General features: G+C 43.3%; 1 long non-coding RNA gene across 2 annotated transcripts; it reads left to right on the top strand.

The window, feature by feature from the left end:
• The first annotated feature begins 4023 nt into the window (after nucleotides 1-4023).
• Nucleotides 4024-18245, top strand: LOC107975354 (uncharacterized). Of its 2 annotated transcripts, XR_001718826.2 has the most exons (3): nucleotides 4024-4218; nucleotides 17520-17903; nucleotides 18045-18245. It is a non-coding gene; the product is annotated as an uncharacterized LOC107975354 (long non-coding RNA). The 2 variants fall into 2 exon arrangements; XR_001718827.1 differs by lacking the exons at nucleotides 17520-17903; nucleotides 18045-18245 and adding an exon at nucleotides 6907-7124.
• The last annotated feature ends 8935 nt before the right edge of the window (nucleotides 18246-27180 follow it).

Genomic DNA, 27180 nt, shown 5'->3' with positions numbered 1-27180 from the left:
TTACTATTGGTTAAAATCTCTTTCACTTATGGAGACTTTGCTCCCTTTCATCTTTGTGGTTGCCAGACTTGTAATTTGTTTTTCTGTTTAATAGAAACCTTAGAATCATTGGTATAAAGTGAAGTACGCTATGAAAAACACATGCTTTTTAAAATAGTTCTTTTCGTCTTTAAAGATGAAAATACTGTGCTTTCATCTGTTCCAGTACCAGTAAATGCATATTTTATAGCATCTCCTTTAAACTCTTCAACATGATAATTAAAAAAATTTTTGTATACCACAGTCAACTTTCTGAAACTGCTTTTACATGCCTCTTCATTTTCCTTTATATAGAAGAGATGTTGGACATGAAATTTCTGTAGCAGCTAAGAGAACTCTGAAAAATTTCAAATGCTAGCAAAAAATCTTAAATTTCTATAGATAGAAATGTGGAAGAATCAAAGTGTGTTAGCTCTTTTGAAATGTATATTTCTTGCCTTGCTTTTCCTTGAACTCTGAAAGGCCCATTTGGAGAAAGTGGATGAAAAAGGGCCTCTCCATTGATCTTTCTAATTAGAAAGAAAATTCAAATTCAGAGCTGCAAACATGACTTAAATGCATGTTTAATCCAGAGGAAATATAGCTTCAAATTTTTTAATTTTAAGTATTTCAGGGCCCAAAACATAAAAATGCATTGTTATTTACAGAATGATTTGGAAATTGTACATTTCATGTGGGAAACGAAGGTTTTGTTTTAAAGGCCGAATAGTATACATAAAGTTCATAACTCAACTACAGGTCAGTACGTGTCTTTCATACATATACAACTGTGTCATTGCCACTCAGATTGAGACAGAGCACACTTTCAGCACCCAGCAGGCTCCCTTCTCAGCGCTTCTCAGTGAATACCACGCCACCCTCCAGCCCCCGTCCCATAGATTTCGTTTTGCCTATTTTTGACCTTCACAGATGTGGAAACATGCCCACCGTGCTCTTTAGTGGCTTCTTTCAGTCCACACGATGTTCGTAGGATGATTTGTCCATGATGTGTGTAGCAACAGTTTATCCTTTTTTTCCTCCGTGGTCTTCCTAAAGATGGGCTTCTGCAACAGCTCTCCTCCGGAGACATGAAGGGAGCAATACGTATAAGGAGTGATAGCAGACAGAAGCCAGCTTCACTTTATTTTTAGCTGAGCAAATGCCCGGTAAGGCCTTGTACCGCACTCCCCACTCCAAAGCCGAACCCTGAGAAGGCTGCGCTGGAGCACGCGGTGGGTCAGGCTTTCAGCTCAACCTCTCTCCTCCCGTTCCAAACGCACTTCTTGGATGTTACGGTCACCTGGCCAGCTACCTGCACCATGACTGGAATTGTCAGGCAAAGGAGAGTGATGCCAGGGGCTGTCCTGATGAGGTAGCGCCTGAGCCGGTTTACCTCTCCCTTTACATGGAAATGAAAGATAATGAACAGTGGCCATGTGTGATATTTTAAAATCCAACTATCCCTTCCCAGAACAAGCGTGGCCTGGCCAATGCTCACATTTGAAAGCCATCTTGGTACTTCCTCTTGGGGATGATTGAGAAAGAGGGCAGATAATGAGGCAAAAGTCAGGGGAAAGGGGGCTGGTAGTCTTATATTACTCACATGTATTTTTTTAAATGGTCAGCATCTATTTGACTCTTGACTATAGAATGAAGTCTTACTTCTTCTTTCACAGAATCCCTGTCATGGGCTACAGTGGAGGAACCAAGGGGAGGGGCCAGGCTATGTCCCGGCTCTGACACTGATGAGTGGAAGGGGTGGCTTTGGGCCACTTGTATCATGTCTCTTATTCCTCATCTGTAAAATGTGGCAGTTTGACTGATGGACCTCTCAGCACCATGGAGAAGTTTTAAAGGTGGCAAATTACGCATTTTACACCTTCAGGCTCTCCCCACTCTTTTATGAATAAGCATCTATAAGACAGGATGTCTAATTCTTCTGGAGATTCCTGAATATCCTGCCTTAGTCCAGGTTGGGCAATGCTAAATGCCAGTTCTGACCAATGGTGCAGGTATTAATTTCACAGTGAGGATCTTGTTTCAATGTATTCAAATTAGGTGATGTGGAGATGGAACATTCTGACAGAAGAGTTGGGACAAAGTGACAGATATAAGCCCCCTAACATCTATATGTTTCTCAGGGAGACTCAAACTGCTTCCCTAGGCTTTGCAGAGCCCTCACCCAGATTGTGTGTATGTGTGTGTGTGTGTGTTTGTGTGTGTGTGTGTGTGTGTGTAGAGGGAGCGTGCTATAGGCAGCCTTTCTATGTCTGCACTGTGAACAGATGTGGTCAGCATTTCTAGGGCCATTTATGGCTTTCTAGTTATATATTTTTCTTGCTTTGTTTTGCCACTTCCCTGAAAAACATCCTCCATTAGTTTCCTACTGTTACTGTCGAAAATGACCACAAACTTAGTGTCTTAGAACAATACCAGTTTATTATCCCACAGTTCTGGAAGTCAGAAGTCTAAAGTGGCTCTCACTGAGCTAAAATCAAGGGGTTGACAGCATTGTGTTCCTTTCTGGAGGCCCTGGGAGAGAGTGTTTTCTTGCCCTTTCTAGCGTCTAGAGGTGACCCTCATTCTTTGGTTTGTGGCCCTTTCCTCCATTTTCAAAGCCAGCAGTGGGTTGTAGAATCTTATTCACATCCCATAACTCTGACACCAACTCTGCTGAACCTCTGTGCTAACACTGGTCCAGAATCATCCAGAATAATCTCCCTACTTTAAAGTCAGCTGATCAGTAGCTTGCTTCCACCTTCAACCTTAATTTCCCTTTGCCATGTCACATGATGTATTCACATGTTCTGGTGATTAGGATGTAAATGTCTTTTGGGAAGGGAGAGAAATTAATCTGCTGATATACTATATAGGCATATGGTAATTTCTTTATCAGACTGAAAAGAGATAGGTTAACAGTGATTAACATTTTCTCAATGCAAAACTTTTTACTTAACTCAGGGAAAAATTATCTTTTGTATAAAAATGGATGCTTCTGAGCAAATGCATGATCAGCAAAGAATAGTTGTATGTTCAGTTACTGGACAGGAGGAACAGTCTTCTTCCCTTAGGTATAGGACAGAATCATACAAAAGTAAAAGTGTATTTATGTGAGAAGTGTGAAGTGTATTTATGTGAGAAGTGTGTGTGTGTGTGTGTGTGTGTGTAGGCAGTCATGCACTGGAGGGGGCTCACTCTGGCATGTGAGAGCCATTGTGTGTCTATATTTTCCTAAGTTCATGTTCAGTGACATCACTGAATGACTTGAAATTAGCCATGGTGGGAGTATTTACACCATAGAAAGCGGCAAATGCTGTAAGTCAGGGTTTTATTTTCCCCTGGAGAGCCCATTGTTAAACACTAATGGGCACACCACTAGAGTAGAGACTCAGTGCCTTCGGTTCATGCGCACAACACCGCTGTGTGGCCTTACTGCTCCTGTGGGATCCCCAGACTCTCTAGCTGGAGAAGGGGCAAATCCCAGGCCGCATCCAGACCAGCAGGCCTAGCCACAAACACAGCTGCTGCAGTTTTCCCTCTGCTATCTCGACCTCCCTAGTTGCTATAGTAGCGTGGACTGGATGGGGAGCTACACTTTCTCTCATGTGGGCAAAAGCTTGCTTCTTCGTCACTCCCCACTGTTTGAACTTCTCTCTGTCTAGCAACTTTTTCCTGACCAGTCTGTGTACCCGTCGTTGATCTGTCCGCTTGGATGGAGCCAGTGCTCTTTCTTAGAGTTGCATTCACTTGCCCTCGCTTGTGCTTGTCTTGCTCCCCCAGGAGCTATGAGATCAGTGCTGCCCAAATTTTAGGGGAGTTATCAGGGGAGCTTGTTAAAATGCAGACTCCAAGACTCTGCCCCCAGAGATTCTGATTGGGAAGGTCTGAGGTGAGCCCCAAGGATCTGCATTATTGACAAGCACTATTATTATTAGCATTACTGACATTATTATTGACATAATTCTAATTATTGACATCACTGACAAGATTCTAAGGCCAGGGGTTCATGGGCCACCCTGACTTGCCCAGTCTGGAAGCTCCCTGAAAGCCTGGCAGGCCACCCTACTTCAGCTGCATTCGGTCCATACACTGAGGGTCTCAGTGGGGAAAAAGCAGAGTCATTTTAAAGAAACATGGATCTTAGTTTCTAGAAGGTTTTTCCCCATCTGGCAGACAAATTTATGCCTATTCCACACACAGGTGGGTGCAGAATACCATGTTCCCAGGTTCCCAGAGAAGAGGAAACTTTTCCCCAAGAACTTTATCAGGTGGAAATGTGAAAAATTCACACAGCTGCCAAGACAGTGGATCCTCCTGAGTCCATGTATTTTGAGTATTTGAAACCATCTGAATGATTTATTGAACTTTTTACTTTCCGTGGATGTGCTTACTGGGTGTTGTAAGATGTGAACCTCACAGCCAGAGACAATGTCTGTTGAAAGGAAGATTCAATCTTCACTAAACGCAACCCAGCTTGTTTTTCAGCAGCTAACCAACCACTCTGACTGTGGCAATTTTCTTAGCAGGAAAAATTTTAGATGGTTGTGTGGTTTCTAGCTTGATTCTTTTTCATTTTACATGTGAAATGTTTGGGATCAGATTGGTTTTCTTTAGAACTATGGTCCAAATTAATTTAAACTGACTTGATTATAAAGAAAGAGATAAATTGCTACCTTTAGGAGCTTTTGACCTCAAGTCGTCTGATATTTGAGACAAAGTTTTTTATCCCCTGGGATGCAATCCTTCAGTAGCATGTAGGCGAGTTTTGAGCAAAGCAAAGAGTAATGAAAACTCTAATATAAAGGCTATAATTTTCTAAAGAAGTCTGTTCCTTATTAAGATCAAGTACATGTCAGTCATCTTATATTTTGGGAACATCCACCAAATGCAGGAACTGTACTGGGTGCTTTTCCATGTGTGGAAAATTTTATCCAGCGTAATCAATTTTTCTAGTTCAATAAACATATTAAAAAGAAGGCAAATGAGATATTTCTGTATCTCATCAGCATGAATAATATATTCGAGTTTTCCCCTGACCACATAAGACTTGGGCTTGAATACTACCCTGCCTCCATGGGTCTCTTCTTCATATAAAGAAAGGGGAGAACATTTGTGTTAAGTACCACATAAAGGAGGTTGTGAGAATCTAATGCAATGATGTGTATGAAAGAGTTTTATCAAAGAGGAAGCAAAATTAATATAGTTTATAATTCTGAATTTATATAGTTTATAAATATTAAATTCTATATGCAAGTATACATTCCACCCATATAATTCTAATATATTTCCTTTACTCCAATGCCCTCTGGTAGTACAACAGAATTACTGTGTTATTGTTTTGAGATGAAGTTATTATATAATATTTTAAGATGAATTATTGTATTGTCATTTTGCAATGAAAACTGTAAAATGTTTCCTCTTCCTTTTCACTTCCTTTTTTTAAAATTAACTTTCCTTCTTTTTAATAGTAACCAGTTCTTTTCTGGAAGTGTCTCAGTATGTGGGTTTTCACATACTGGTTGATCAGAGGCTTGAAGGTACAGTCAGCTCTTCCCTGCTAGCAGGGTGGAAGGAGTTAGTTTAACTCATTCTTGAGCCCCCAGAGAACTGGGTCTCATGACACGCTCTCTCTTTTTCTCCTTTTTCCTGCCCTCTTGGAAGTATACTGAGAGGTTTTTGAGGAGGACTCAGTTGTATATATGGTCTGCAACGACTGCCTGGTTCTTCTTTCTCTTTCCAAATTTTACATCTGGCATGAAAAGAGAGGCAATTCTAAATGTAAATATGACTTCTTGATTACTTAAAAATACTCCTCTCTAGCTCATATACATAGCAATTTTGTGTAAATATATGTTAAACATCAAGGCCCATTGAATGAAGAAAGAAATTACATAATTGTAATAGCTAATCAATCTAGAATACAAACACTTCAAGATTTATTAGATTTATCAAAGACACTAGCATAATTTCTTTTGTTGCATATTTTTCCTATTTACAGAAGTAACATGTTAATTATAGAAGATATGATAAATCTGGAAAAATACAAAGAAGCAGCAAATTGCACATTCTGCCAAAATTCAGAGATAACTCTTATGAATATTTTTAGAACAGTTTTTTAGTCTTATTTTCTTTGTAGGTATACACACGCAGAAACACACATACACACTCCTTTTTCACATATTTGATTGTATTGTTAATTATGTTTTATTTGTTTCCTTAATCAACAAACATTTATTTCGCGCAGTTCTGGAGGCTGGGAAGTTCAAGATCAAGATGCAGGCAGATTCATCTCCTGATGAGGGCCTCTTCCTGGCTTGCAGACTTCTTGCTATGTCCTCTCCTGATGGAGAGAGTGAGCTCTGGTGTCTCTCCCTCTTCTAACGGCACCAGTCCCATCACAGGGCCCAGCCCTCATGAACTCATCTAAATGTAATTACCTTCCAAAGGCTCCACCTCCAAATACAATTACATTGGGGGTTAGGGCTTCAACATGGATTTTAAGGGATATCAACAATTAGTCCATAACGTTTGGCCCCAGGTCCCCCAAAATTCATGTCCTTCTTCCATGCAAAATACATTTATTCCATCCCAACAACCTCAAAAGTCTTGACTTATTCCAGCAACAACTTTAAGGTCTAAAGTCCAAAGTCTCATCTAAATATCATCTAAATTAGATACGGTAGTTACATTTTATAGCTAAAATTTTGTGTAGCCTATATTTAACATTTTCCATATCATCAGGCATTTTTCTATAGTACAGTCCCTGGAACACAGTAAGTGCTGAGTAGACCTTTGCTGAATTAATATATAAATTATTTTTAATGGATTTATGATGTTCCATCATATGAAAATACCTCAACTGATTTCATTATTCCCTTTCTTGTCCAGTTTAAAGTAGAGATATCATGGGGAAAAGTGAGAAGTGACATGTATAATTATGGTCACATTGAGGGAGGAAGAGACACCATCTGGAATGCAGGCAGAAAGCCATGTGAAGCTCCCTGTGAGGGAAGGACTGTGAAACTGTCAATCATGACCATGAGCCTTATGCCTGAACACTCTTTCAGATCACAAGCAGTTGCCTATTAAAGTTGGAATAATGTGGAGAGAGAGTACTGAAGTGAGTTCAGAAACAGTCATATGACCTGAATCAGCTGGAGAGAGTGCTTTTGGTGGCAAGAAACAGAAGCCTAACTCAAACTGGCTTAAACCATAAAGACATGCACCAAATCACATGCATGAAAACCCAGAGGCTGGTCAGGCTTCATATGGTTCTACCAAGCCTTCTGCCTTACTCTCCTGTGATTGCCACAGCTCTGTACTCCTCCATAGATGACTTTGTTCTCAGGCTCATTCCCCTGGAGGTCTTTGGGGGAGCGTATTTGGTCATCAGAACTGCATGCTTTGTTTTTCTTTTTCCTTTCCTTTCCTTTCCTTTCCTTTCCTTTCCTTTCCTTTCCTTTCCCTTCCCTGTCCTTCCTTCCTTCCTTCCTCCCTCCCTCCCTCTCTCCCTCTTTCTCTTTCTTTCTTTCTTTCTTTCTTTCTTTCTTTCTTTCTTTCTTTCTTTCTTTCTTTCTTTCTTTCTTTCTTTCTTTCTTCTTTCGAGATGGAGTCTCTCTCTGTCACCCAGGCTGGAATTCAGTGGTGCAATCTTGGCTCACTGCAACCTCTGCCTCCTAGGTTCAAGCAATTCTCCTGCCTCAGCCTCCTGAGTGGCTAGGATTACAGGCGTGCTCCACCACGCCCAGCTAATTTTTGTATTTTTAGTAGAGACGGGGTTTCACCATGTTAGCCAGGATGGGCTCGATCTCTTGACTTTGCGATCCGCCCCCCTCAGCCTCCCAAAGTGCTAGGATTACAAGCGTGAGCCATCATGCCCGGCTTTCATTTTTTTTTTTTTTGAGACAGTCTTGCTCTGTCACCCAGGCTGGAGTGCAGTGGCGCAATCTTGACTCACTGCAACCTCCACCTCCCAGGTTCAAGTGATTCTTCTACAAGTAGCTGGGATTACAGGCTTGTGCCACCACGCCCGGCTAATTTTTGATGGTTGTGTGGTTTCTAGCAGAGATGGGGTTTCACTGTGTTGGCCAGGCTGGTCTCAAACTCCTGACCTCAAGTGATCCGCCCGTCTTGGTCTCCCAAAGTGCTGGGATTACAGGCGTGAGCCACCGCGCCTGGCCAAAACTACATTCTTTCTTATTCACAAAGAAGAAAGAAAGAGAATTAGAGAGTATATCTTGGCATATCACATAAAAGAAAGAAATAATTTATCCTGAAGACTCCAGCAAATCTCTTTTATGTTTCATTGGCCCCAATGGGCCTAGACATCTCCCTTCCTCAGCCAAGTACTGACAAGGGGAAAGGGAACAGGATTACCAGGATTAACTCACACGAACCAGCCAGGCTGAAATAATTGTTGTGGTTTGTTGGTATGTTGGTGTGTGTAATCCATTTCGGTGAAACAAACAATGAGAAAATCCCAACAGTAAGTACTGATTTAGCTCAGGTCTCTGTGTCTTGGCTGGTCTAGGCTGGGTGCACCTGATAGAGCTTGGCTGGGCTGCCTCTGCTCCCTGTAAATCTCCTTCTCTGCTCCATATAGCTTCTCCTTGTGGGACCAAAGGCAAGTTCTTCTCATGGTAAGAGTGGAAGAGAAATAGGGCAAGTGGAAGTGACACACCATCCTTTCTCATTTTATTGGCCAACACCAGTCGCATGACTAACCTCAAAGTCAAAAGGAGGAGAAATATATTCTGTCTGGTGAGTGGAGGAACTCCAACATCACATGGCAAAGGGTGTGAGCAGTACTAAGACTAGGGTGAGGCGAGCAAATACTTGTCTTCAGTGAAAAGTTTAAGGGGCGTCAAGATATTTAATCAAGATAAATAATTAATATGAAATATTTTTAAAAACCAAAGTTAATGCAGAACATTTGGGATGAGCAAAATACCAAAGTTTTTAAATAAAGACAGGATCGGTATAGGGATGGATAAGCATTAATGCTAATGACTCAATCTACCATAGGCCACCAACCACAACGTCCCCTTTCAAGGACTCCCATGCTCAGCCTTAGAAGATGTACACAGAACTCTGCCCTCTTTTTTTTTTTTTTTTTTTTTTTTAAGGCAGAGTTTTGCTCTTGTTGCCCAGGTTGGAGCGCAATGGCGTGATCTCAGCTCACGGCAGCCTCCCGGGTTCAAGAGATTCTCCTGCCCTCAGCCTCCCGAGTAGCTGGGATTACAGGCATGTGCCACTATGCCTGGCTAATTTTGTATTTTTAGTAGAGATGGGTTTCTCCATGTTAGTCAGGCTGGTCTCAAACTCCTGACCTTAGGTGATCCACCCGCCTCGGCCTCCCAAAGTGCTGGGATTACAGGCATGAGCCACTGCACCCGGCCTGCCCTCTTAAGGTTCATTGCTTTTCTCATTCCAGGTCTGTAGCTCAAGTATCTGCTTATCCTGGAAGTCTCTAAGAAATTGAATGGAAATAATCTCAAGAAAATATCCTTAAGGATAAATTATTCCTTATATTTTTTTTGTTTAAAAAAAGAAAACAAAACAAGAAAAGAAAATCATGTTCCATTCAATGGTTCTTGTACATTAATTCCTTCTTTGCTTGCTAGTTTAAGAATTAGTGCAATTCCCATAAAAATTAGAATTAGTAAGGTAGTACAATGATTTTCTAGAGACTGAGTTTCGTAATACTTTTAGATTTTAAATATGGTACATGTTTTAACAAAGTACGGCTAAAGTCTTTTTGGATCGGTCACAAGTTATGCCACGAGTGCTTAACTTTTTATAAATGAGATGAGTATAGGAATTCAAGAGCAGAGGTTCCTGTGGGGAGACCATTCTCCTGTCTTATTTGATGAGTGATGTGCTAATCCCAGCACTGAAGCTGTTGGCAGAAAGGAAAGACTTCCGAAATTGACAGGACTTGTGTGTGGAACTGCCATGGGTCCGTGGGCTGCCACAGAATTATGCAGGAAATAATTTTCAAGGAAACAAGAAGGAAAACATGATCGGGTCCAAAATTCTATCATTGTTTTATTGAAAAAGCAAATCTCTTCTCTAGCTTGAAATGCTAGAGCTACAATTTATTTCTTCTTAAGTTTGTCCCAGTGGGAATCACAGGCCGGGTCATATGGGGTGATGACCGCCTTTCCATCTCCTCTAATGCTCGCCCCTGGAGTCCAGCTTCCCCCAGAGACTTATGAAAAGGAAGGGTAGGGTGGAGGCTGGCACCAAACCTAGAAGAAATAAGAATATTCTCATGTGGTGAGAAGTGTTAGCTCAACATATTTCAGGTGATGGCCTGACCTGGAGTCTGAGGTGTCCACGTTTACAGTCATCTCTATGGTTGATTATGGTACTGCATCTCCAGGAGGCACCCGGCAAAAGGAAAGAGTTAACTTGGCAAACAACTGACTCACAGCGACAGAGCTGTGCATTGAGTGGGATTTAAAATGAAAATGGAGAAAGAGGGAGTACTAATCCTTGAAGAGCTGATGAAAGCTGGCTGCTATGGGGACAGCAAATATCCTTTGGAAATAAGTGTGAGTGAGCGAGGTTTCGGAGAAAACAATGAAGAGAGGCGGAACTAAAACGAATGGTGTCAGAGGCCTGTATGTCCATATATTAAACAGGTGAATATATTAAACAAGTGAAGTGATTTTCATAATGCAAGGTAGTTATATGAGTTCCCAAGAATAACCAAGATTTGAAGCAAAGCAAAGGAAAGGAAAGGAAAGGATAGCCTCATCAATTCAACGTACCTGGTAAAAAATAGCCGGTGTGCTGCCATCTGCCCCCTAAACTTCCTCTTTGGAATCTATTTTATATACAGTCTTGAGTAATCTCTTTTCTGAAACCCAGATGTAATAATGCCATTTCCCTAATTTAAAAAAGTTTGGTTGGCTGGGCATGGTGGCTCATGCCTGCAGTTTCAGCACTTTGGGAGGCCGAGGTGGGCAGATCGCCTGAGGTCAGGAGTTTGAGATCAGCATGGGGAACATGGTGAAACCCTGTCTCTACTAAAAATACAAAAATTAGCTGGGCGTAGTGGTACATGCCCGAAATCCCAGGTACTCGGGAGGTTGAGGCAGGAGAATTGTGTGAACCTGGGAGGCAGAGGTTGCAGTGAGCCGAGATTGCGCCATTGCATTATAGCCTGGGTGACAAGAGCTAGACTCCTTCTCAAAAGAAAAAAAAAAAAGTTTGGTGAATTCTCACTGTCTACACACTAAGGTTTAGACTTTAGACTTTCCTGTATGGCATAAAAATCTGGCTTTATCCTTCTTCTTTCAATATCCAAAATAAATATTTGCTGAGGGCCTATTCTGTGCTGTTTCAAGATCTGTATACTCTGGTAAACAAAAGCCACCCCCTGCCCCTACCTCCCATACTGTAGTCACACAGTCCTTTATTATTTTCATGTCACGCCCTTCTCACTGAGTTTTGCTATGTTGCCTCCTCTCCCTGGAATGCCCTTCCTGTCCTTTGCCAGGAAACTCCTACACATCCTTCAAGACCCAACTCATATGTTAGCTCTTCACCACAGCCTTCCCTCACAGTCCAAGCAGAAATGATTGCTTTCTGCTCTGTTTTCAAATAGCTAACAGTTTGTATTTTAGGTACAGGACTTAGAATTTTATTAGTAGTAGTAGTAGTTGTCTATCCATCTCTTGAACTGGTTTGTAAGACCAGTGATGGAGTGAGGGCCTGCAGCCGAGTAGGCAGTTACTGACTGTCAGTAAATGAGGGAAGAAATGAGGGCAGGAGACGCATCTGCACAGGAAAGCGGGAGCCTGAGAGTGAGGGCGCCGTGAGAGATAGAGACAGAGAGAGAAAGAGAGAGACAGACAGACACATACACACAGATGGAGAGACACACACAGACAGAGACATACAGAGAGACAGGAAGAGAGAGGGAGACAGAGACAGAGAGACAGAAAGAGAGAGGGAGACAGAGAGAAAGAGACAGAGACAGAGAGAAAGAGACAGAGATAGAGAGACAGAAAGACAGAGATAGAGAGACAGAGAGAGACAGAGATGGAGAGACAGAGAGAGAGAGAGTTACAGAGAGAGCACACCTTTGGTTAGAGATGTCCCTAAGAGCAGGTCCTAGATTTGTAGGTCCTGATGGGATGTTTTTGAGGGTCCAATGCTGAAGAGGGGATTATTCTAGGAGGTGAAGTTGAACTGTTGGGAGCAGAGTTCTGTCTGCCTGGGGCCACACCCATGCCCTGGGCACTGCTGTAAGCTCTGGGGAGGTGTGGCCAAGAATTGCTTCTAGTAGGGTAGGTGTCTGTGTGTGTGTGTGCGTGTGTGTGTGTGTGTGTGTATGTGTGTGTGTCTGTGTGCAGAGTTGCAGGGGGAAGGGAAGAGAGACTGTAGTATAGTAAACTTTGAAACTAGATGAGCCAAGAGAAAAATAAAATATAGGAAGGAATCTTGCAAGCATGGCTGTGTCTGCCACCACTCCTCTGCTGTGTAATTTGGCCTCTGTCTGTATGTGTATGGGGGATGGTGAGGTGTGGGAGAGGGTAGACACATATCCTTTAAGAGGCAGAACTGTGGCAGGAGATGAATAGCAGTGACTGTGGCCGGGGGTGGGGACATGACTGCTCCTGTGACAAGACAGAGAAAATGGCAGGTGCCTCAGACACAGCTCACAAAACAGGCCCAGGGCAGGGACAGCAGCACTGGGGGGCTGGTCAAGGTGAGCCTCACGGGGCATCACTCCCTTTATAGCAGACCTCCAGAAAATTCCTCACTTCTCTTGCTGACGTCATTTTCCAGAGGGCACAGGAAGAACTAGGGAAACTACTCCTGTCAATACTTGTAAATGACCAAGTGCATACAGTGCTACTTATGACCACCTTGGGAGAAAGAGTGTGCTGGCCAGTGGGGAGACTCAGATGCAAACAATTTTCACTGAACTCTAAATGTGTAGAATGCTTTTCTTTCTTTCTCTCTTTCTCTCTCTCTCTCTCTCTCTTTCCTCCCTCCCTTCCTTCCTTCCTTCCTTCCTTCCTTCCTTCCTTCCTTCCTTCCTTCCTTCCTTCCTTCCTTTCTTTCTCTCCTTTTCTTTCCCTCTCTGTCTCTCTCTTTTTTTGACATAGTCTCGCTCTGTCGCCCAAGCGGGAGTACAGTGGCACAATCTCAGCTCACTGCAACCTCTGCTTCCCAGGTTCGAGCAATTCTCCTGCCTCAGCCTCCCGAGTGGTTGGGATTACAGGCGCCTGCCACCATGCCCGGCTAATTTTTGTATTTTTAGTAGAGACGGGGTTTCGCCATGTTGGTTAGGTTGGTTTTGAACTCCTGACCTCAGGTGACCCACTCACCTCGGCCTCCCAAAGTGCTGGGATTACAGGCATGTGCCACCATGCCTGACCTTAGAATGTTTATTTCTTTCTGTCTTTTATTTTATTTTACTTTAAGTTCTAGGATGCATGTGCAAAACATGCAGGTTTGTTACACAGGTATGCATGTGCCATAGTGGTTGGCTGCACCTATCAACCCACCATCTAGCTTTTAAGCCCTGCATGCATTAGGTATTTGTCCTAATGTTCTCCCACCCGCTGCCCCTACCCCTCAACAGGCCCTCGTGTGTGTTCTCCTCCCTGTATCCCAGCGGATTAAGATGCTCATTTCTTAAAATTCAGGGGAAAGATGGACACTACCGGTTCCGTGGCCCAGGGTTTTGGAAGAGGCGGCCTCCGGATGACTGGATGCACTTCTCCCTGGGACTCACCCTGTGTCGTTACAGCTCGAGCTTACTGAAAATAACAGACAGACACCTCCACTTGTCCCCTCCAACAGAGTGGCTGCACTGGCAGCTCTCTAATGAGTTCTAACCCCATAGGGGCAGTTATGAAACTGATGCAAAAAGGATACAATCAAGATAGAAGTCAATAAGGAGCACAGAAGGCATGAGTAAGACTTGCATCAGAGAGGCCAAAACCCAAAATGCGCTGGGGGTTGTGGGAGCGGCTGAAGAGCCTGGAGAAGCCGCTTATAGTCATTTTAAGTCAGATTAAAGGAGTGTGTTTGGCTGACGAGAGGACCCCATGCTTGCACGTATGGAGCCTTATCTCAGCTTCCATACCTACAAAGGGGACATGATTGGTGTCTACCCCAGAGAGTGGTTTTAAGAATTAAACAAAATGACGTGTGTGAAACTCTTGGAACAGTGTCTGGCCCATGGCAGGAGGTGTCTGTGACGTGCCTGAGGCCATTTGTGTGCTTACCTGTGTGTTTCTGTAAAGCAGACCCAGTGCAGGGCACCAGGGATGTGGTGGGAGCCACACGGGATGATGACGTTCCTACCCTCAGGGAGCTCACACTTACGAGGGGGCAGTAGAGGTTGGGAGTGGATAGCCTTGGGGGAGAGGGGTGGGGGTTGTCGGGAAGAGGGAGGGCTTACCTGAGCAGGAGGTGTTGAAACTTCAAGGGAGGCGGGTGGGTGGTGAGGGCAGAGCAGCAGCAAAAGGTTGGGGATAAGGAACTGAGAGTGGGCCCTGACTGCTGAACAGGGACTGCTGTGGCAAGAGGCTTGGAGGAAGCAGAACTCAGGCACTTTCTGTTTGGTTTTAGTCTTCCTTGACAAACAGAATCAATTTCAGATGAAAACAGCTTCAATATTGCAGAGAGGAAATCAAAAGAGCAACTTAGCCGAGTGTGGTGGTGCATCTGTAGTCCCAGCCACTCAGGAGGCTGAGCTGGGAGGAGGGCTTGAGCTCAGGAGTCCGAGGCTGCAGTGAGCCGTGATTGTGCCACTGCGCTCCAGCCCGGCAAGAGAGCAAGACCCAGGCTCATACAAAAAAGAGCGCCCAGCTCTTCTGAATCTGACCTGGCCCCTCCGCCTGAGCCCTAGGTTCCCGCCTTCCTTGGCCCTCTCATGTTGACTGTCACGACTTAACAGCCCAGTCCAGGAACACCTGCGGTGAACTTGGGATTTCTTTGACATTTCAACTGTTATTTTAAAAGGCTACGGTTGAATAGAAAACAACATAAGACCTTCTGATTAGCGGTTTTAGAAAAAGCTTTGTTTCAATGGTGCAAATTAGGTAGGTGGAGGAAATTATCCATGAAGACTGGAGTTTACATTTTCTGGAAATTGTTTCATGCAGTCTTCTAGGGAAAACAGAGTCCTGTAAAAAGTAGCCTATTGAACACAATTTGAAATTTTAGGCCTGAACAGACCATTTGCTTTTAGGAGCAAATGCTAGGGAGCCATTTCCCTTGAAGGTAGAAGTGGGCCTTTGGTAAAAAGTCCAATAACCGGCCGGGCGTGGTGGCTCACGCCTGTAATCCCAGCACTTTGGGAGGCCAAGGCGGGTGGATCATGAGGTCAAGAGATCGAGACCATCCTGGCCAACATGGTGAAACCCTGTCTCCACTAAAAATATAAAAATTAGCTGGGCGTGGTGGTGGGCGCCTGTAGTCCCAGCTACTTAAGAGGCTGAGGCAGGAGAATTGCTTGAAGCTCGGAGCAGAGCTTGCAGTGAGCAGAGATCGTGCCACTGCACTCCAGCCTGGGTGACAGAGCAAGACTCTGTCAAAAAAAAAAGTCCAGTAACGACTGTATAATTTTTAAAGTGTAAACGCAGAGGAGGGAGAAATGTATAGACAGAAGTATTTGTTTCAGCTTTGCTTGAAGAGGCAGAATCTGGAAACCATCCATCTGTAGGGGAATGGTACAAAAGTGACGGTATGGATTACTGTACGATTCTCAGTAAGATGGTGCTAGGGGGTTATCCATGAGGCATTATTAAGTAAGCAAAGCAAGCCATGGAATAAAGAGTGCATTGCTTCCATATCTGTATAAACAAACAGAAAAACACCCTAATTTTGCCCACATGCATCAATATCTAGTTGTATAAGCGTGGACAGAGGTACTATCTCAGTGAAAAAGAATGAACGAATTTCAGGAAGAGAAATAATTTATATAACCATGAGTTGTTTTATTTAGTATAAATAAATACATTAAAGAAACAATTTAAATCATATATCAAAAGGAAGAAGAAACAAGGAAAAATGTCATGGTAATTTTACATCCTATTCTATAATATAAAACTACATTTTAAAGTTATCTGACATGAGAAAAAAGTATCAAAGCTCTCCCCTCCTGAGTCTTTGGGAGAAATAAACAGCACACCATAGTGATTTGATGGCTGCAAGTCCTCTGGTCACCACTACATGTGCCCAGGTTGCTCTTAGCCCACCTCTAGAAGCTACGGCTAAGGTTCAGATCTCTACTTTCCAAAACTTGGGTCTTTAAGCCCTACTGAATCTGAATGTCATGCTCTGTCACTTCACAAAACCTATGGCCCTGACCCTCTTCCAAAAATGTTGCTTCCCACCTGTCTGGCAAACTCTTAGCATCGTGGTTATGAGTGTGGACGCTGTCACTGAGTGCCTGGGTTTAAACTCCAGCTCAGCCCCAAGGTAGCTGCTTGACTTGGGCAAGTTACTTGATCTCTCTGTGCATCATGAAATGGGGATAGTACTGATATCTAAACTTGGGGTCTTGAGAGAATTAAATGAGTTAATACATCTAAAACTGTGTACAGATGGCAGCAGCATCTGCCATATCTTGTTGTTTTTTTTTTTTTTTGAGATGAAGTCTCCTGCAGTCCCCAGGCTGGAGTGCAGTGGCGCTATCTTTGCTCACTACAACCTCCACCTCCCTGGTTCAAGCGATTCTCCTGCCTCAGCCTCCTGAGTAGCTATGATTACAGGCATGCACCACCACGCCTGGCTAGTTTTTGTATTTTTAGTAGAGATGGGGTTTCACCATGTTGGCCAGGCTGGTCTCGAATTCCTGGCCTCAAGTGTTCCACCAGCACCCCTGACTCCTTACCTCAAGTGACCCGCCTGCCTCGGCCTCCCAAAGTGCTGGGATTACAGGCATGAGCCACTGCGCCCAGCCCGTATCTTCCTGTATGCTTGCTCTTATTATTACTCATCTTTCCAGACTCTGCCTAGGCATCACCTCTATCCAGGATACATCCTTTCCTGAACTCCCAGAGTCCTTGTCTCCTTCCTCCTTCATGCTCCGTCAGCAGCCTACACCCCATGTTCTGGTAAACTTCACTGCACGTTTCTTTGTCTTCCCTCAACAACTTCCCTATCCACCCACCCTCCACCACCCCCTTGGACTATAAGCCACTTGAAGGCAGGAACAAAGCCTCTTCATTTCCGAGTTGCTGGCCTTTGGCACAGTGCCCAGCATGTAGTAGAGGCTCAGTTGAAGGGGTGGAAGGAAGGATAGAAGGATAAATCCATTCCTGAGATCCCTTTTATTGAGGCTGTTTCCCCAAACACCGGAAAGCCTCAGCCTTTGTGTTTGTTTTCTGGTACAATAGCACCTATAGGTGCTTACCTTTGATTAGTGTGCATTGTCTAATTGATCTTTCTATCAGTCATGTTCCAAACTGAAGTTATGTGCTTCTTTGATCATGGGCTGTATCTGCTTTCTTTGGTGTCCTTTTCAGTTGCCCATGGGAAGAGTCTTTTTCCATTTGCCACACTGGATGCCACACTGGATGGGATAATCTAGGAGGGAGGAACTGTGGAGATGGTGCGCCTTGGGATGTCCAGAAGACAGTGACCAGAATTTCAAGAGATGTTTTCAGATTTCACAGTATAATAAGAGAAAAGGAGCCAATCCCTTAAATGAAGAACCTTCAATCACTTCTCCCCAGGTGCACGTTTCAATTTCATTTCTTTTCATCAACTCCTTCCCTTTGATGACGGGTTGCATTGAAAACTATTAAGAAAAGTAGGATATTTAAAATGAACTGTGTTAAGAAGAGGATCATTTCAAAGAATAGCCGTCTATTCTGAGGAAGTCCCTTCAGCCAATCAAAAAGCTAAAGGTAAGTCAATAAGGTGAAAGTACTGCCCATCCTCATCCTGTTGGAAATATTACATTATATAGTTAAAGGTGTCTCCTGTGTTTTAGGTTATGGAGGTGGGGGAAGATTTGTACAAACTTATTTCCATTTCTTTGCACACAGAAACTGGATATAATGTGAATCTAGTGTAAATTACCATGATGTCTCCTTCAACATTCATCAAGACTTCTGACTAGTCTACTTGATCTGTGAAAATGAGATTACTTGAAGACCTGTCACAGATTTTAAAGCAGAACAAGATATATTGATTATACAAATATTTTTATGTCACCCTATATCTTAATAAAATAACATTTACGTCTGGAGAGTGTGTCAGTCTGAAGAGCCTGCCCAAAGCCAGATCTATTTATTTAAATCGAGAAAGGCAGAGGCCGTGCTGGCAGTCTTTCACCTTGTCCTGCTTCCATGATTGAACATGGATAATAATAATTTTGGGTGCATACAAGCAGATTTCGGAGAGAAGGGAATGAACCCCTGTGTTTACACTATGAGTCAGCAGGCAGCTATTTCAGAGGCTGAGACTAAGAGCAGGCATAGCCGATTCCTTCTTTCATTTTAGAATTCAAACTTATGTGGAGATTCTGATGGAATTACAGATGCAGATCCTAATTTCTGGGAATTTCAGTTTATAGCAAGGTGATGAAAGGGTGCTTCCAGAGTGACCATGGGAGAAGCACCTTCTGGGAGAGAACTGTTGTCATTTCCCAGCAGGGAAGAGACCTGTGAGGCCTGCCATCCTTGCGTGGTGTGACCAGGGGCTGGGCATCATGGGGATTTGATGCCTTTCTTTGGGGATGAGTCTAACTGCCCCATAGAGAAGAGACGGGCGGCCATCCTTACGTCACATTCTCTTCTCCATGGCAAAACAATCCCGAACCAGAGGCTATCTTGGGATTCATAGCCTTTGGGGCTGCCAACAAGGAAGAGCTACAGGTTCTTCCAGAAAAGTGTGTGTCTCACATCGAAATTCTCTTAAACCATACATTCTGGAGCATTTCCATTTTTGGAAGCTCAACCTCAGGGGAAATGCTTCTTTTGGGGTATTGTGGGACAGTCATTAAGTCTTCAATATTCTTTCATTGGGAGAAATTTATTTCCTGTTCTACTCACAGGAAACTTTAGGAACTCTATAATAACACCTACTAACAATACATAGGAAAAAATAGGTTTATTTAGATTTCAAAGTGCTAATAGGTTTTAGTTTATACTTAAAGATTACTTTCTATTGGCACTAGTATTACTGTAACCCTGGGTGATTATTTGAGTTATCTCAAACCTTAAGGGAGTATTATGATGTTATATTCCTGTGGAAAAAAAATTAATCAAACTTGATAAAGATGAGTGTTGGGTCCATGAAACCAATACAGCTAGAGACCAAAGACTGGAATAGGTATCATCAAAATGATCCCTTAGTTTAGGCATGTTCTTTACAAGAGCATTGTTTCAATACACATATGTGGGACAGGCAGGAAGGAGGGCCATCCCGAGCAGTGACACCCATATCCTGCAGAGATTCAGTTTCCTAATGGGAAGCTGGAGCCCAATGGCACCAGGCAGATAAGGTTTGATGGGGAGAATGAGGGAGGAAAGGGCCAGAGCCTGGGGAAGGGAGTGGGGAACGCAGTAGCCAAGGATGACCTCGGGGCCCCCAGGAGCAGCCTTACTGGGCAGCAGAGAGAGGAGGCACGGGCTGGAAGGCTGAGAGTGGGCTTCAGGTCCAGTTCACTTCTTCCCCTATTCTTTCTACTTTCTACTCGTATGTGTTCAGAGAAGCCATCCTCAAGTCTGATTCGGTGGCTAGGTATACATTCAATCAGACTCTAATGCTTTGGCTTGAGCTATAATAGAAATCACAATTTCATCTGTAAATCATTCCAGATAGCATAATATGGAATTAATTTCTGGTTATATTTGCTTGGGAGTCTTTTATGCAGTTTTGAAAATTTGCAGTGAGTTCAGCCTTGCTTTTGATTTAATCTCATTTTCGTCATATTTCTACCCACAGCATTGAAATGGTGGCTGGCAAATGGAATCAATTTGCAAGCAGACTTTAAAGAAGTCCATATTTAAGCTAAAATATCTTTGCAAATATTCAACCTTTTCAAGCATTTATTGGATCAGTGTCTGATAGAAAGAAACAAATATAACAATTTATAATGCCACTTTAAAAACATTAAAAATCATTTACAGTACACAGGATCAACATCCTATTGATTAAAAGAGTATAGGCAAAAAGCCACTATTAGAAAACAACAAAAAAATGGAGAAGTGGTTTGCCTACATATATCATCAAGTGTAAGTATTAAACTGAGCCCAAAATCTATTGTTTTAGTCTGCTCAGGCTGCCCTAACAAAATACCATAGACTGGGTGTCTTAAACAATAGCCATTTATTCCTCCCAGTTCTCGGGGCTGGGAAGCTCAAGATCAAGGTGCTGGCATGGTAGATTTCATTCTGAGGCCTCTTATTGTGGTGTGTAGGTGGAAACCTTCTTGCTGTGTCCTTACACAACCTCTTTTTTGACCTCTTTTTTTGTGCTTGTGTGAAGAGTGAGAGAGCTCTTGGTGTCTCTTCCACTTTATATGAAGGCATTATCACTATTGGATTAGGGCCCCACCCTTATGACTTAATTTTACCTTAATTACCTCCATAAAGGCCTTATCTCCAAATATTGTCACATTTGGGGTTAGGGCTTCAACATATGCATTTGGGGGAGGGGCATGACCATTTAATCCATAACACGTGTCATAATTAAATTTGTAGCTCTACATATTTATATTAGTTAAAATATAGCCATTTGATTTTATTGTACCTTAAAATATATTTGACTTTATGTTAGCCCAAAAATAATAAACAAAATTGGACAGACATTACACTTAAAACATGTTCATTATATGCAAATTATACTACCATAAAGACAGAATAAAAATATAGTAGAAAGAGTAGAAAAATAAAGTAATTGTTCTTGAATCTCTCTAGGCAGCAAGCCTAAGATGTTATCACTATCCTTTGATAATGATGATGATGCTATTATTCTACAGTTTTATAACACTTTACAGAACATTCTGATCCACCTGACCTTATTTATACTGGAGTTCCAGAAACTCTTCTGAAGGCATCTGTCTGTTGAATTATGGAGGGTTTGCAGCAGAGAGGGGCTAACTGGGCAGTTTTCTGCATTCTGTGGGTGCAGAAATGTCCCCCTTGTTTCATGGACTGGAGGAACCTGCCACCACGGCAGGAGGTGGCCAACTAGATGACTTCTCTGGCAGAGGGACATTCAGACTGAAGGCTCAGATTCCCCTTCCCCTCTTCTTGAGCCAAGCAGGAAGATGCCTGCCAAACAGGTAAAGAGGAGCCCTGCCATGCTCAGATTACATGGGTAAGGCCCTGAGCCGGGGGCCCAGTCCTTAGGGAATCTTCTATAAGATGTAGTTTTTAGAATTAATTATAATAATCAAGATAGCACAACGGGGCAGTTTGGAACTACCTTCAGCAGGGGCAGCCTGGGCATTCTGGAACTGAAACTCCTGCTGCTTTCTGCTACTTTCAATCCCAGGGCTGTCCATAGCTCTGCCATCTGCTGTGGTCACAGGTGCCCTTTTTTCATTTTGGAGTATGCTTCTAGTCCTGTGACTGAGAATTTGAATAGACTGGCCTTGGTCCTGTGCAGAAAAGCTTGACTAATAGGTCAAGTTTACCTGTTGGACACACTGTCTACTAGGCTATCATCCCTGCGAAGACAGAATATCCCTCGGCTGTGTTCAGTGTTGTGTCTCTAGGATGGGCTCAGTGTCTGGCACATATAGGTGCTCAAGAACTATTTGTTGAGTGAGAACTCACACTTCACAGTTCTGAGCCTTGGGGAAGTAACCAAGTGCCAAGTTCAGGAGATAATTCACCCCTTGTTAACACTATTGAAAAATAACAAGAGAACAAAATAAAGTGTGTAGAAGCAGCTCGAATAAAATACAGTTGGGTTTTTCTTGCCAGTACCTAAGCTCACTAAACTGAAGTGAAATATCCCAACACCATGTCAAAACATGTACATATACTTTTCTCATGGAAAGCCTGGGATTATGGCAAAGCCTCAGCCACAGTGCTTAGAGCACCTTTGATCACCGTGAATTCTAGACTTGTCCATGACCTCGTTTTGATAGTGATGTCGTGGCTGGAGTAGAGGTCTGCCCATCAAATGGCTTAGCCTCTGCTTCCTGGCTGTGTTCCTGACTCAGGTGACCTCACCACATAATCTCAGTAAGCTCTGGTCATGGCAACTCCAGGCCAGGTTTAAAGTCACGGCGACCAAGAGGCTAGGCCTAGTGTTAGCTTGGGCTTGTCTATCAAGCGATCATATGACAATTGTGTTGATAACAGCCAGACACGCCAGCCTCATTGGAAGCACAAATGCTCTGCCTGTGTGGTATCTGCAGTGATCCCTTTCTAAGAGTCACTTGAGTTTTAGATGGAGAATACACTCATAGCTGGATATCAGTTGGTGAGGCACTGGCATTCCACAGTCAGTTGAGTTAATCCCTTGTAGAGGTCCCAGAGATATTTCCACTGCCGCTGTCTTCTCTTCTAAACTGGTCATCGGAATATGATAAATGTGAGTTTTACTGCTAAGATTAGACATTCCCTCAGCCCTAGATCTGTCAAGTGGGATGGTTTTGAACATGAACATTGGCGAAGGCTCTGTCGTCTAAGATGTGACAGTCTCCATGAGTAAGTCAAGAAGCTTCCTTTGAATAGGACATCTGGCTGTGCTCACATAGCCTACAGAAGATAGCAAAGGCAAGTCTGTGTTTTAAAAGAGAAAGAGAATATGCCCCGAGCAGCCTCAGACAGCTTCCGGGATGTGCAGGCTTTGTTCTTCAGGTCTCACAGTGATTCACAGTGAGAATCACTTTGATCAGACATGGTTGGTGTGGCAACTGTTAAGTATCGTGGTGGACATGGTCATCCTTGGAGGAGCCGGGGAGCCATGATCTTGTGCCATTCTGGGAGGCCAGGGCCCAGGGCAATGGGTGTTTGTCTGGCCAATGTCCTTGTTCAGCACTGAGCCACTGGGCCAGAACATGTAGGGTGAGTCTTAATTGCAGGAAGTTTGAATATAGTAGGTTTGCTGTGCCTTGTGGAGATGTACCCCGATTTGGAACCCCAGAGAAGCTCAAGCCAGGAAGCAAGCCCACCCTGTGTCTCCCCTCCCAGGTAAAGAAAAGGGAGAAAAGGGGTACAGAAAGGCAGAGAAGAAGAGGAGCCAGATGCCCTCTAGAGCAAGAGAAAAGAAACACAGACTTTTAAAGATGCCAGGGGGTCTTGGAGATGCCAGTGATTCCATGTGGAGTTTCCTGGTTCTTAGTTACATTTTTGTTATTTCCCTGGACACGCAGACTTGGCCAGGCACCGTGCTGGGTGTTGGGAACTCCAAAGTGATGGGAGACAGGTCCCTACCCATGGTGAAAAGATCTCTCCCCAGGAAAAGCTCACGAATTAGTGAAGGTGGGAGCCAAGCAAACATAAGTAGGTGCTAGTAGAAGGAAGGCTAAATACCACGGAGAGGAAGAGGAAAAAGGAACAAAGTGCTATGGGAATGCTGAGTGTGGGGTGCACACACTGTGGGGCTGGGGAGCAGGCAGAAAACTTCACGGAAAAACAAATCTTAGAGCCAAGTTTTGAAGAAAAAGTGGATGTTTTTCAAACAAATTGATTTGGAGTGGGGTGGGGTGGTGCTTGGGGCAGAAGGACCAGCAGAAGCCTGCTGGGAACAGGCATCATTGCTCATCCCTGAGCCCACTATGCTCGGCAGATGGCCAGCGCCCACAGTGGGAGGGGACTGGCTGTCAAAAGTGATGCCGTTAGGTGTGGGGCACCGTGGGGTGTTCCAGGAGAGGCGAGTTCTAGGAAATAGTAGCTGCCAGCCACTGAGGTGAGGCCACCTAGAGGATGGATGAGGGGTTTGTTGTTAAAGCATGGGTCTTAGGAAGCCATTGAAGGTTTTATAAACAGGAGAAAGGCAGGACTGACTGCCTCTCCACTTACGCATGGAAAGAGGCCTGGATTTGGCACCTTGGTAGCTCCATTGTATCGTCATGGGGGTGCATAGTAGGTAGTGCACCTGTGTGCAATGCCTCTCAGGGCGAGGAGGCCAGAGCTGGAGAAGAGGAAACCAGCATCGGGGACCACATTGCATCTTCAGGGACTTGCTCCTTAGCAGATGTGAAAGTCCTCCAGGAGCCTCCAGAAATACAATGCAAGAAGACTTTGCAAGAGGTGGGATTGTAAATTAGCAAGTAGGGATGAGTAAAATAGAGGAAGAAAAAAATGAACTTCTGTATAGATTTAGTTTCAAAGAAACAAAAGGAAGCTCATGTATTATCCATGGTTTTTGTCTCATTCTGCTCACTTAGCGTTATTTCAAGAGCACCTTTGTACACCCTTATACATATTATTTCTTGCCAAATTCTGAGGAATTCTTTATGCTCAGGTATAATACTTCACAGTGCCTAACATGATCCACAGAGGGGATCGCCGTGCAAATAAATTAAACAATTTTACTTAGGCCAATTTAAAAAATAAAGAGTTGGGAAGATAAATTATTTGGCTCTGCTGTGGCATGTTGGACCAAATATAATGCAGCAAAATATCAGTCTTCCAACAAAAGTCAAAGGAAAAGATTATGCTGAAAATTGCTCCTGGCTGACTGGTCTCCTGGTTATTAATTCAAATGTCCCTCCTATTGGTGCTGTTAATGGCTTCAAACAGCTCTTGTCTCCTTTTATGCAAGGGGAAAATTGGACCCCTTCCAAACAAAATAACAGTAGCCGAGGGAAGCCAACATATGCAGCATTGCTAGATAACTCCAACTATTAATTTTCTTCAACCAAGTTCCTTTTCATTTTTTAACAGATATGTCTTATGCTGCCTAACTCTACAAAGTAGACATTCCTATTACTCAAAAAATTTTTATATAAAAAAGAACTTCCTCACTTGATTAGCCTCCTATCTCTTTTTCTGGGCCATTTCACCAACAGAAAGCACTGAGTGAGTAGAAACCTCAGATGTGGTGTTGTATCAGGTTCTCATTTGGCAATGGGGAATAAGGAATGGTAAAAGGGCATTAGAATCTTTGTGAACAGGAAAGAAATCGAGGCAGAAATAATTTGAAAAAGCTCCTCCCATGATTCTGACATGTTCCCAAGTTGAAAACTACTTATTTAGAGATATAGAAGCTTCAGCCAACAATACCTCCTATTGTTTGATCCTGTGACTTACGCTTGAATACCTCAAATGAGGGTGACCTCATTGGTCATTACATTCCTGGACCATTTTATTTTATTTTTATATATTTAGGGGGCACAAGTGCAGATTTCTTGCATGCATATATTGTGTAGTGGTGAAGCCTGGTATTTTAGTGCACCCATCTCCCAAATAGTGAGCACTGTCCCCAATAGGTAATTTTTCAACCCTCACCTCCCTCTCACCCTCCCACCCTTTGCAGTCTCCAATGTCCTGGACCACTTTAATCTTTAGAAAGTATTTCTGCATCTTGAGCTCTGCGTCATGGTCATTTTTCACTTTTTGGGTGCCTTAAATCCATTCTCCCTTCCCAAGAGGACCATAGTTTTCTTTTGGGGAATAAACTGCTTTCCACTAGAGCCAGCCTGGGTTTGACAAATAAATCTAGGTGTCCTCCCCCTGTGGAAGTCAAAGGGACCTCTTGAAGGTCCTTCTGCCAGACTCTTCCTCTCATTTCCCTGGGACAGTCAAGGAACTGATGTGTGACCTACGCATGTCTAATGAAATTCATGCTCCTAGGACATGAATCTTGAGCAGGGTGACACAAGCACCAAGGCAATGGCTGGAATTCTTTTAATTGTAGAGGCAGTGCTAAGCAAGATGGTCAAGAAGTTCCTGATATCAAGGCTTTCTGGAGCCCTCTGTTTCTTGTGGACCCCCAGTCTGGTTCCTCGGCCTAGCTAGGAAATGGTGAACTCCTTCATGTTCTTCCAACCAATGTATCTTTTTGCTCAAGCTAGTCAGATGATTTTTTGGTGCTCAAGACCAAACAAGGCTGCTACCTCAAACTTCACCCTCCTGATCCTAGTTCCTCTTTCTGCTGTTACACCAAACACATAGGATCCCCCTTTAATAGGATGTTTCAAATTTTTAAAGACATCTATCACGTTCCTCCCAAGATTGCTCTTCCTCAACAGAATATCCCCATTTCCTTTAACACTTCTTCACTATTGTGGCTTATGGAGCCTTCAACATTCTGTTTTCCTTGGCACAGGGCCCAGTTTCTCAAGGTCCCTCTTACAGTGTGTCATCCGGGATTGAAACCGTAAACCCACTTGGTGTTTCAGCCAGTTCAGATTATGATCAGATGTTTCCTTGCCTTGAATGTTGTATTTATATGAATGCAAACAGAACTTGCCTTAGCTTTTATTTTTATGCTCCACTCTGAACTCAGATTGAGTGGCACAGAGCGCACACTTAAAAAGCTGGAGTTATTATTAATTATAAACCTCCTGGCTTTCTAATAAAAAGTGCTGAAGTCAGATGTCCTCATCTTGTATTTTTGCAATTGTTTTTGAAAATCTAAAAGTGGCACTTAGTGTTTATTCCTGTTACATGGTATGCCTTTGTTTTTGGTCTATTCTTAGGCCAATGCCATTTTTTAAAATGAGTGTGTGTTTTTTGTTTTTTTTTTGACACTCTCTAATCTTAGTCGTCTCATCTTTTTATCATCTACTTATCTGGCACACATGCCTTTGATGTTTCCTTCAAATCACTGAAAAAAATCTCACGCAGTTCTATGACACAACCCAGGGACCTCCCTCCAGGTTGAAATCAATTCATTAATCATCTCAGCACAGTGTATTGTCTGCTAAGAACCCAACCTAACTGCACTCTATTTTCCCATCTTGTCCACAAGAAAATGAATAAGCAGCTCCCTGGGATGTCTGGCTGACAGCGTCATTTGCAAGGTACATGTGGCAGGAGGTGGGCAACTGTGAAATGGAGAGGTTGATTTTCCATTTTCTTTTTTGTGGGCACCAGTTTCTCCCAAACAAAACCTTATGCAAAACCCTAATACATACAAGATGGCAGTGAGTAGCTCAGGGTGAAGCTGGGGTGTGGGTGGGCAGTGGTTGACTTCCTGCTGGCCCCAGTGCCCTTTAGCCAACCCCTCTTCAGCCTCTTACTTTCCTCCTGGCACCTCTCAAGAAAGGGG

This window comes from Pan troglodytes, chromosome 5 (genome assembly GCF_028858775.2).
Source record: "Pan troglodytes isolate AG18354 chromosome 5, NHGRI_mPanTro3-v2.0_pri, whole genome shotgun sequence".
Taxonomy (NCBI): domain Eukaryota; kingdom Metazoa; phylum Chordata; class Mammalia; order Primates; family Hominidae; genus Pan; species Pan troglodytes.
Note: the sequence above shows the minus strand (reverse complement) of the source record. Positions and strands in the feature narration are given on the sequence as shown.